At 41.8% G+C, this 8,316-nt stretch overlaps 1 long non-coding RNA gene across 1 annotated transcript; it reads left to right on the top strand.

Moving 5' to 3' along the window:
- Window positions 1-3,773: 3,773 nt before the first annotated feature.
- On the top strand, window positions 3,774-5,606 carry LOC123327292. The gene is made up of 4 exons (XR_006541926.1): window positions 3,774-4,012; window positions 4,079-4,221; window positions 4,290-4,503; window positions 4,571-5,606. It is a non-coding gene; the product is annotated as an uncharacterized LOC123327292 (long non-coding RNA).
- Window positions 5,607-8,316: the final 2,710 nt, after the last annotated feature.

Genomic DNA, 8,316 nt, shown 5'->3' with positions numbered 1-8,316 from the left:
GCTTAAGGAAAAGCGCGTGAAGCGTGGAGGGGGTGGGGGGAATTAAGACAGAGTTTTATACGTACACATCAATTTACAACACTGGTCAAATCACTGAAGTCACTGAAATCAAAGAGCAAAATATATGTTATGTATTTCATTTAAATTCCTTGACCTATTTTGGAGTATTTATTTGATATTATTAAAATATATTATTAAAATATAAATTAAAAATATTATTAAAAATCCGTTTTATGTTCGCCTAATATAAATATTAAATTGGGAAATTTCGTTATTAAAAATATATTTATGATGATATTTTAATGGCCTCTGCTGTACTTATAGAGCAACATAGAAAAAATCGGAAGCAGAAGTGCAAGGGAATTAGTTCACACGGAAGTGGCTCACCCCCGGGGTTTCCATTTCCCCACATCCCCCTGCTATTGGAGATCCAGGAGGAGCAGGATGAGGAACAAATGGAGCAGGATGCGGAGCAGGACGAATGGAGTAGCTACGGCTTTCGTGCGGAAGCTAGGTGTCGAAGCGGGAATTGTAGGTAAATATTATTGTAAAAGAAATTTAAATACGGATTTTTTCCACTATCTCTGGCTGCTCCCATTCCAGACGACCCCGCACATCTTCTACGAGTATATGCCAGCCAAGTTGGCTCACGGCCTGACCCATTATCCTTTGGACGGTCGCTTTGCACTGACGTTAATGGAATTTCTGAGCTCTTTTTTCCCCATCTTTATCAGTGGAGGATGAAGCGAGGGGCCAAAGCATTTGGTTCTTAAAGTCTGCCCCTCGAAAGTTTTCTTAAGAGCGAACGCAATTGGAATAAACTAAAACTCGTCAACTCTCAAGGCTCTCGAAATCAATTTGAATCGCACATAACAACTGCGACTGAAATTTCTAAGAAGTGCAGTTAACCGCAACGAGGAAATGGAAAACTCATTTGTGGGAAAGCTACGACATTCAAATGCAGTGGCGTATTTTATTCTGGTCAAGGCTAAGCGGACGGACTAATTTTAGAAAAGGAAAAATAAAACTCATTAAAAACGAGCGTACAGACAATACATTTCTCTATAAAATGGCAAAAAGCGAAGGCCTTCAAATTGAGCGCATGGAAATGCTTTAATAAAGCAAATTTCAAACGAAACCAAATACGAAATGGCATGAAATACAATTTGTACACAATTTTTGGGGTAAAAAAAATAATATAATAAATGGTATTCTTTTGGCATGAAGTGCGGACTTGTTTACGGATTCCAGCAGGATATCAAATTGGGTTTAATAAACCCAATTTTTTGGTAAATAAATAGTCCCGCCTTGAACAACTATTTGGCTCCATTAAGTGATAGTTTTCGTTTCTGTGTAGCCTTCGCATTATCTCCAACCCCTAACTAAGAACTTTTCTTATAATCATCGATGTCGGCCAACAAACTTGAGATGGGGCGTGGATTGCCCCCGAGCGGTGGCATAGTTCTCGAGCACTTTGCATTTGCCACAGACATGGCCTTGCCGCTGTTCGAAGTTGTTCAAAGTAATTGAACATGCCTCACCTTGCAGCGCAGCTCCTTCGAGAAACCAGACCAACCCACTCCATTCCATTCCATCCCATCCACCCATTGGAGCACCCATAATCTATCAGAGAAACTGCAATTGCAGCATTATATGGCACGGGAAAAAAAACAAACTTAACTCAACAGAATAATTATTGATTTTAAACATCTAGCTCAATTAGCGATTTTAATTAGGGTTCGGGTCGCATTAAATCAAGATGATATATGGCAGTGGTCGCTGATAAATGACAAATGCACTTATGCACAGAGGCGATTATTTATTTTGCGTGCAGAATTAATAATTATAATATTTATAAATAATTTTATACATCAGTGATAGAGCTTGGTAAATAATTTGTAATTATACAACAAAAATTCAGCAAAAACGAAGCAATCAACGAAGAACTTATACTTTTTTTTTTTTTTTTTTTTTTTTTATTAATATTTATTAAGTGAAGAATCCGTACATCATAATATTGTATCTTAACATCACAGTGTGGAGAAGTATTCTTATCAATTACCAAACACTATAAAATAAAATAAGTGGAGTAGGAACATAAATGAAGAGTTTTTACTGCTGCCCAATTGTCTTGGCGAAGCCTTGCCGTTTAAGTCTTCTTAGAGGTCGAGCGGGGATGAGACGTCTTGCAAGAAGACTGCTATGGCTCAGTAATCTGTCACTATATCGACTTGTATGTCTCCCAATTTGTGACTCAACTGTGTGAATATTGAGGTCATTATGGAGTGTAGAGTTACGTACATACCAGGGGCAGTTGGTTATTTGTCGTAATGCGCGATTTTGCATCACCTGGATACGATTATAATTCGATTTGGCTGCAATTCCCCAAATCTGGATCCCGTATAACCATATCGGTACGATACAGTGCGCATACACAGCTCTTTTGCACCTCATCGAAAGAGTGCTCCTTCTATTCATGAGCCATCTCAGCTTATACTAAATTTTGATTCTAAGATGCGTAAAAAAATACTTGAAAATCTTTTAGAATATTAGTTTTAAAACATCAGATGATAGTATTTTTTTTACTGTAAAGAAATAAGGAGAAAGTAGTGAAGTCTATTCTACTCACTTCGTGGTCATGTTGTTGATGCCCCGCTTTTTCACGGCAGACTTTACCAACTTAACAGATCATTGGTCAGTGGATGTGGCAGAGGCTACGAAGTCGTTGTGGGCAGTGGGTAGGTGTATAGAATATACCGCCCCTTCTGCCACCCGGATTACCGAGTGCTCCACGTGGCAGTGTGGTCAGCATTTGATTCCCACTCAGTGCTCGATGTGCAGTGCGCCGCGCTTGGCGCTCTCATTCAATTAGCCATGTCCACTGATTTACGAACCGGGCTCGAAGTGCCGTGGAAGAAGTGGCTGGGAGATGCCGCATTTGAGCCGGGACGCGGTGACAGTAATTAATGGAGCAAGTTGCGAGCCGGATATAGATGGCATTCAGTAGCTTCGTCATCGTCAGGACCAAGCCGTCACACCTCACTGACTGGGCCGAGTCGAGAATAAATAAGGCGAAGAAAGCAGCAGAGTCAACGAAATAAAATAAAATCGCACAACTAAAAACTTATTTCATTAGCAATTTCCATCAAAAGACGGGCCGTCCAGCCATCCTTGTGGCCAGGATGTCAGAACGCCAGGACATTCGGGCCACTCGATGCGCCGCTCAATTTAATTCAACGCTAATAAAAAACCATATAAAGTGAATTTCGCTGAGAATTGTGTGGCCATCAGTGGTGGGAGTCGCCAGGACAACACCTCCGCCGCCAGCGTAGTGTTAATCCTGACGCAGTCACAATGCGGCAAGTGAGCAGTCCCTGAAAAGGACAACCAGCGCACACAGGACTCGCAGGACGAAAGAAAAACTTGGACATAAATAAGAAATATATAAAAGAGCAACGGAAAAGTTTATGGGCAACATTTTTAGTTGCGGTCGAATGAATACAAAAGTGTATTCCATGAACAACACACATTAATACGCACACGAGTGACTTGGCCAGCAGATATATACTATATATGTATGTAAGTAGCTGTAGGAATAGATCCAGAAGCAGCAGACACGGCAACATTTATTATATATCACAAGTGGCCCGAAGGATACCGATTCTGGCCCATTGTTGGCCCTGCTCCGCTGTCGTACTTTTATTATTATTGATGACAATTTTGAGCAAACAATAAAACGAATAGAATAGAGCTAGCTGGCCAACAACATCAACATCAGCAGGCCCAACATCTGCCAACATCTTTTGGTCCTTCTGACCATCTAAGTGACTTGTGACGGGGTCACTTGCCAGCCAACAACATTAAACTAAACATAATCAAAATAGGCAAGGGCGAATCGAGAAGCTGCCCAGGACTATGCACTCAGAAAAAATTTCTAAAGTAAAATTAAAATTTAACAAACGGAGTTTTAATACTTACTAGAGCTTTTCGAACTGGCTTAGATTTATGTTCTGTTCGTATTACTTAACAAATAAGTTAAGACTTATCTCTGAAATATTTCTAATGCTTTTTTTCTCAGTGTACTCACTGATTTGGACTGGGCGAAACGTTAAAGTGTGACCGAGAACTTTGTGACAATTTATGGGCGCGAAAACTTTTGGCATTTCCGTAAGAAACGACAATGCAGCTGCCAATTGCCAAAAGCCGCGCCACAACTAGTAAGTGAGTATAAAAATGTCAATAACGAAATAAATTAATGTGAGCGGCTTTTCCACCCAAAAAAAAAACAGTAAAGTAGCCTGAACCGCGCACTCGAAAAAATGGGCAGTATTGGGAAAAGTTGCTGGCGCAAAAGAAAATATGAAAGAAAATTTCATTAAGCTCTGGCAGCAGCCAACTTGCTAAAAAGTTAATCTAGCAAACTTTTTGGACAGCCAAATTTTTCAGCTGCCAGCATGTGTGTGTGTGGTGTGTGGTGTGTGCCCCAAAGATTTCCATTCACAGGTAACACTGATATATGGCTGATTTGTCTTCTATCTAATTTGATTGAATATATTTGAATATCCGCAAGATGATCTGCTCGAATGGACGCCAACTTTATCTGTCTTAGAAAAAATTATGAAGATATTTTGCAAAATTTACTGGCTGGCAAGGATGTGCTCCATCAATTTGCTACTCTCTCAATAGACCAGCTCATGTGCTGCTGACACATTCAATTGATTAAGCCAAGCCACAACGCCGCCAAGGAAACTTTTCGCCCAGATCCTGGCTGAATCCTGGCGAAAAGGAGGTGCGGCGGTGCTCATTGCAAGGCAAAGTTAATTTTGAATCGTTTATCAAACAGCGTGGAGCTGCAAACTTGAAGTGCATGTGCTGGCAGGCTGCCATATTCGAGTACCTGACTCTAGAATTTGACTAGAAAAAACTATAACCTTGTGTGGAAAATACTGTGCATATACGTAGATGTGGGGGGAAAAACTGGTGAGCTTCAGCTATTTGTCAAATTTGACTCGACTTTGGCTGCTCTGGGCTCTGGGCCTGGTGCAAATTGATGAAATGAGTTGTGAAAATTCACAGAGAACCTACTTATATGCCATATGCACATGCACAAGTTAATGGAATCAATGCGGCAGGTATGAAAGTAAACGGCATGGAAAATAAACCAATGTTATGCAAACAAATGGTTGGGAGGAAAAGAAAAACTTCTTAAAAGCGGAAAATATCTGCATTTCCGTTTGTGGCCAAGAATGTAGAAATGATCAAGTGCCAGTTGCCAAAGAAACTATTTTGGCTGATTCCCACGGCAGCCAGTCAATCATGGAGTCACTTAGCACGCTCCATATCCTGGTACTCGATGCTCGATAGAGAGATCTGATTCCATACAGTACATATGAATTATCCTTGACACGTATAATTCGCAGCCACTAGCTGCTGAGGTGTAATCGTTTACCGCTCGAACGGAGTGCCAAATGAGGCGACACACCGATGCACTGCAAGAAAATTGGTTAGTTATCGAAAGTAGGAAGCAAAGTGAACATTTTAGGAGAAACACCATCCTTTCAAGTGACTTTTCCAACTAAATTTGTGATATACTCTTTTTGAACAGATTGTAAAATATGATTAAGGATATTGACAGTCATATTATTAGTAAGAAATATATTAAATATAACCAAGGATTTCTCGCAGTGATCGGTAACCCTGGAGCCAGGCGAATATAAGCAAGGGTCCTTAGTTTGCCAGGACAACACATGCCAGGCCAATCCGGCGCACTCATGCTGGTGCTGCGGCTTTATGGTCAGGTGTCTCAAGATGCATGCCCCTTTTGGGGCAACTCCAATCGGCAGGGCATTGTAATGAGCTCATTGCGCGGAGGTCCTTGCCGTGCACAAAGAACCAACAAAAGGAGAGCGGCAAACAAGGACTCCTGCTGCTGCTGCTGCTAACTACGCGCATTTTCCGATCCATTTATCACAGAAACAGCCTCCGACGGGCAGGACTCGAAACCAAAAGCGAGATTTTAAGCGATATCCTGCCAGACGATCGTTGGCAGAGCTCATTGTGCTCCTGTTCCTGTTCCGTTCTATGTGTGTGTGTGTGTGTGCGAGGGTGTAGTGCGCGCGAGTTAACGGGAAATCGCAATAAATGCGGCAAATGTGTTGCTTTGTGTGCTGTTAAACGCATTTTTATAGAAATTGCTTTCATGCCAGCCATCCAGTAAGCGGGAAAAGCAGCGGGAGCAGCGCCCATTTGTATGCAGTGCTTTTTTCCCCTTCCCTGCTCCTTTCTTTTTTTGCACTGATTGCACTTTATGCGAATATCCTTTGTGTTAGTGAGTGTGCGTGTGTGTGTGTGCTTGTGTATGGGGTGCATATGCAAGGCAGTTGGTCTTTAGTGCACATTTCCATGACAAAAGCTCACCAATTAGCGAGCGTTTAATGCAAATGTTTTCGATTGCCACATAATCGCTGGCATAGAAGGCCTTTTAATAAGTTAAACGCCCAGGACAATATAGACGCCAGGATATTGTGTTCGCCAATGATTGCTATGGCCACGTCCTTACAGACTCACCAAATTAACTGGAGTGCGACAATTTCTAGCTGTCGTAAAACTTTTATTATGCATGCATATAGAGGTAGCAGGGCAGAACTGGGCATCCTGCAAATAACTAAGCTGCCTTACATAACAGGCAAGGGCAAACACAGACGCACCTCGGGGAGTGACGGACAGGTCCCAAATGTCTGGTCAAAATGGGTCAGTGCCACCATTAGCTCAGGAAACTGGAACACTGGCGGCCCCGAAAGGCGAGATTAGCCCACACACCAGCACACCCGTGTACACCTGGCATGCCCAAGGATAATTTTCCATACCATATATATATGCATATATGTATGAGCCAGGGAGTGGATGGAGTCAGGATGAACCTCCATTAGCTGGAGGAAGAATCATTGGGGTAACAAAATTTAATGTTAGTTTGTGTAAATTATGTTACGAAGAAATTTCAAGACTTCGGAGTTGATTACAAATATCTTATATATTTACAAGTGCTGGCCAACATTGCGTATGAGTTATAAATGTAAAACTTGTTTAAGTTTCCTGTGTTGTAACTAAAATATAAAGTATTTTTGCGAACTTCAATTACAAATCAAATGAATATTTATTAATTCCAATTCCCAAAAGTGCCGGCAGCACAATCAACCATTTAATATACAGCCAAGGCTCACTTAAATTCGCAACTCCAGCCCGCACAACTGGGCAGCTCATTAAATTTTTAAATTTCAACCAGATACCCGGGTAAGAAGCTGAAATCATCAACTCTCAATGAATTGCAAACGGCAAGACCACAAAGCAATTTACACAAGCGAACGCAGTGGAGGCCATAAATTAAAGGCAAATGGTGGAAATGGAGTTTGCGGGATGGAAGGCACGGAGCACGGGGCACGCCATTTTTCACATTCAAATTTCCCGCATCCAAACAAATCCGGGCTGAATGCTGGCTTGCTGGTCCATGAAAGCAGGTCCAAAAAAATATATAAAAGCAGTTAAGAGAAAGAAGGCCAGCGAAATAAGAAAAAAATAACAAACGCAACTAACTACAAGGGTTAACATGAATGACCGTTAGCCGGCAAGGCAGCCGCAACAATTTCCACAGGCGAGTGCAACTTAATTTCAATATAAATAAATAAAAAGCACACAGTTACTTCGGTCTCTTATTTGGATTTTTGAGATACTTTTTTTGAGTCCTTCGCTGGCAAGTGAATACGAGTGTGTATTCAATATATCAAGAGCAGTCAGCTGCAGTGGACAGGCGGAGATTTGGCGTAGATTTGCCGCAGTGGCAAATATCATTAGATAACGATATAACTACGACTTTCCTGGCCTCGGCTCACACAAATAATCCCATTTATGTACTTATTGCCGCCACACATCCGGTCAACAAGTTGTTGTGTCTGCTCCAGCATTCCAAAGGCAGTCGTGTTCGGTTCGCATCGGTTTGGATTGCCTCGCCCTGGCCTTTGTCATCGCCACACAGAAATACGCAGGCGGCGTGGGCGAGGGCGAGGACATATGGACAGGACATGGCATTCCAGCTATGTGTCATTGAAATTCAATAAGGACAATTCCCCCACGCAGCAGGCGTTCGCAGGAAGGGGCGGCGGCAAGGGGGCGTGGCAGGACTGTGAGCTAACATTGTGGGGCCAAGACAACATCGTCTTTTGCTGGCCAATAACTTCTGCTTCATTTTCTCAATGCGACCACACTGGAAAAAAGTTAAAAAATATGTAATGAAGAAATTAGAATTTTAAAATAAATTTTATG

This window comes from Drosophila simulans, chromosome 3R, assembly GCF_016746395.2.
Source record: "Drosophila simulans strain w501 chromosome 3R, Prin_Dsim_3.1, whole genome shotgun sequence".
In the NCBI taxonomy this organism is placed as follows: Eukaryota; Metazoa; Arthropoda; class Insecta; order Diptera; family Drosophilidae; genus Drosophila; species Drosophila simulans.
This window is presented reverse-complemented; position numbering and strand designations above follow the sequence as displayed.